Here is a 4,063-nt window from a genome sequence, read left to right as displayed (position 1 = left end):
CTGATCAAAGAAGGCAAAGAAGATTGTTAGAGCTCAGCCGTTGACATGAGCAAAAAAAAGTATGTTTAACATGTGGTAATTGTACATCTAATATACAGGGTACAACCTTTTGTTGGCTGTAAATTATAAAGCGTAGCACGAGTTTCTTCCCTCCAAGGATTTTTGGTCTCTTCCCTTCCTCACTTTTTCCTGTATTCCTCTATTGTTGGTAGTAGCAATATTCGTCTTTTGCTATGAGTGCACTAGAGAACAAGGTAGATCTGTTTTCTTAAATGCTCAATAACTGTTACTTGCTGCTTCTATAATGGAGTTGTTTATTCCCTAGTATTGCAAGTCCTGCTCCATGAGTTCAGGTATTCCCTAAGTAAATACGCTTTGAATGCAAGAGCCATTTTGCTATGCTTACTGCTGTCTGTCTATAGTAAACAACTACACTGTAGAGCCCAGCAACAGTAACCACAATGTTTGTCCAATGACTGACTGATGAGACTGGCCACGGCTCTTTTCCATTACTAAATATTAATTGAATTTCATTCACTTGTAGAAGCAGGCATGGCAACTCGGTAATTACACAATGGATTACTTAAGTCGATGTTTCTTTTCTGTAGCAACACTGTTTTCAAGTCGTGCTTTGAAGTAAATACAGTGGTTGTTTTTGATTTTGCCGAACTGTTGGAGCCTGACAGATTAAGCTGCCCAATAGCCTGTGCTCCGAATAGACTTATCAGTCTCTTGCAGTTTCAGGAACTTTTCTGAAGTTTGTTTTTATCTGGAAGAAAGTGTGGTATCGCCAAGTTTTATCTTTGCACGGTATAAATATTGTTATGCACCAGCTGACTCTGCAAATGCTTGAAGTTTAATTGGATGAAATGACAAGGGACTAGTTGGTTGCCCAAGCACAGAACAAACATACTCACTGCAACCTATTTGCTTCACAGAGTAGTTCAGGAAACATAGGTATTGAATTTGTGAAGTACAGAGAACCACAAGACTAATAATTTTGAAGTTGAGCTGAACATTAACAAAACAATATTGTCTATATTTCCTGCTCAAACCTCGGATTTCTACTTTTTCTACTTTTCTACTGTAGGTCAGTCAGCTTCTGGAGAATTATTTCACTTCCTTATTTATATTTGAGTATTAGAAAATGGACTGTTAGGTTTAAGGCACTTACCAACCCTATTGTTAAGTAGATATTGGATTTGTTCTTTAATCAATGTGCTGATCTTCAGCAGTGAATGAGACCCTTACTGAAATAGTGAAATTATATCACAACTAACCAAAAGAGCTTCAGTGGACTGTAGAACCTTCGGAAGTGGGGAAAGATGGATAAAGCTATTCTTGCCTTACCCAGCGCTGCAAAGAATTCTTATGTGAGATTTAACTTGGAGGATGAATTGCTCCCACACATACACCTGGATGCTGTTGGATTCCTTGGCCTGTATAGAAAAACAGCACAGAGGTTGAAACATTTCCAGAAGTTGCTGAAGAGGCGTCTTTTTCTACCAGCTAATCCTAAATATGAATTACTGACCCGGGGCCAGAAGTCTATACCGTACCGTCTTGTATTCAGCCAATTACAGGGTCTGTGGCGGAATAGCAAAGTACAGGTCAGTACTTTATGTTTCATGTGAAATCGCTAAAAAAGAAGCATATTAGTACAGTATCTAAGGGTGTAATTATCATAGATGGGGGAGGACAAATACTGTGGGGGGAGAGCAGAGGAGTGGGATTCTTTACCATAACTACGCAGAAAAGGAATAGTGAGAATAAGGGCATTACAAGATTCTCTTCATCTGTCACATTTCATTTTCCTATTTGTGGTATGGCCTGTAGTGTAAAGATAATAATGTTCTATAGAAATTCCCCTTACGTTTTGACTGAAGTCTCAAAATTCTCATTTATAGTCCGAGTTCTGACATTTTAAATCTGAAATGGAATATGTTTCAGTTTGAACCAGACTACTTCTGCAACTTTGTTATTGACCTTTTCCCAGCAATGCTATTCCCTGAGTTGATGACCACTGAGAAAAAAGAATCTTGTAAAACATTTTTTTTGAGTGTCCATAAATGAATTAGTTTTGTAGACTGTTCTGAAGTGTTGGGGGGCGCACAGAATGAAAAAGCTCTGTGAACTGAATCTGATTTTAAAGATCACAAGAAAGGTTTGGATAAAGAAGGCCTTTCAATCCATTTGATTTAATTCCAACCTACTGTCTGCCTCATTGCAGCAACAAGCTATTTCTTCAATATTATAACACTATCTCTGGGACCACCCTTCCAGCATGACTTACCCTCTGTATAATAAAAAACTTCCTTGTGTCTTGTAAAACGTACCCTTTTGCCCTGCTGACTTGGTGTAACTGACAGTATTTATCTACTTTAAAAACTGAAATTTTTACCATTTTATTTTCTAAAATAATAAATTTGTGCGCTTGTCACTTCTAACCCAGATATACAAGAAATGAATGAATTATGTTGCGAATAACTGAGAATCTGCCTTTTGTCGTGCTCGTCTGTATAATGGTACCTTTCAAATGCAATAACATTTTCTCTGATAGAAAGGCACAAAATCCCTAAACTCTATAGTTTCCATCCCTGCCAAACATGAAAGATTTTTCTTTGAAGCTTTCTTTGACGAGTGCTTTCAAGAGGACTGACTTTGGATCTCAAAGCTCAACAGCCAAAATATGCAACAACTTAAAGATAATGTCATAACTTTGTACTGCCAAGTAATTCTTCCATACCCTGTGTCCCACATTATATTTGAACAGTGTACTAATTTGCATGATGCTGTATAATTAAGACTGAATGAATTCTAGTGTTTTTATTTGCATTCTTCTGAGTGGCTTTCAGCTTTCAATGTCTTCAGTTAGAAATTGCGCTGCTCTACAAATGTTTCTTGTGAGTATCAAACTGGAGACTTCTCCATCTTCTTGGATGCTTCAATTTGGAGAAGGTGAAATTAAAAATCTATAGTCTCATGGATTCCAAATATCGTATCTCTGCAAAACGTTGTCACTGATGTTCTGAAGTGATTGTTTGTTTGTGCAGTACCCATGTTCTCCAGCAGACACCACCATTGCACTTTGTAAACCATTTTCTTGCGTTCACTGTTACACAATTACCAGTTTCGCATTATAATTTGGAAATTGCTGGCGAAGAATTTTAAGACTATGTGCCATTGATAAGATGCAAAACTAACAGTTAGATAGGAATAGCCTTGTACAGTCATTTCCGGTAACCCACTTGTTGATTAGAATGGGTCATTTTGTGTGATAGCGAATCTGTGTACATGAGATTATTCTAACACTCAGGTCTCCTGGAAATTGGTCTGTTCCTCTGCAAGGCCTCAGTTTTGGTTCTGTGAGAGACCTGTTTGGGTGGGGGGGGGGGGGGAGTGTGTCGTAGCAAACAAAGCAAGACATCCAAATTAATTTTAAATGAAACAAAAAATGATGAAATTGTTTGTTGCAAATACCGTAAACCAGACCCTTATTAATATTGAACTCTCTAATTTAAGACAAGTTTACATCACCATGAACAAAATAATCTGAAGACAGAATTCATTATAACAAGATCAGACAAAGCCTGAATTTGAACTGTAGACGACTTATGGTTCAATAAAAACATGCAATTAAATATTGCTCTTTGTGTTCAAAGAATGTTTGAAATCACTTAATAATGGAGCCAGCAGAGACTGAGAAAAGATTTAAAGAATTTAACATTGATGATTAAAGAAATCGATGGCTTGTGTTTTGAAAGCAGGGTGAGAGGTAGCAAGGTGAAGCGTTTTTGGAAGAGTTCCTGAGGAGAGATATGGTGGTCAAAGGTTTGGCACCCTATAGCGGAGCAAATGAACTGGTGGAAACAAACAGTAAATTAATCAAAAGAGTGGAGAGTGCAGCTGGACGTAGGACTAGAGAAAATTACACAGAGAGGGTAGAGCAAGGTTGTGGAGTGAATGTCAGATGAGAATCTTGAAACGATCCACTGAGGGATAGATACTAAGACAGCTTAGCAATGGATGAGGTGAAGATTATAAAGAGTGGAACCAGGAAGGT

Source organism: Callorhinchus milii, unplaced genomic scaffold (assembly GCF_018977255.1).
Source record: "Callorhinchus milii isolate IMCB2004 unplaced genomic scaffold, IMCB_Cmil_1.0 Scaffold24, whole genome shotgun sequence".
NCBI lineage: Eukaryota > Metazoa > Chordata > Chondrichthyes > Chimaeriformes > Callorhinchidae > Callorhinchus > Callorhinchus milii.
Note: the sequence above shows the minus strand (reverse complement) of the source record.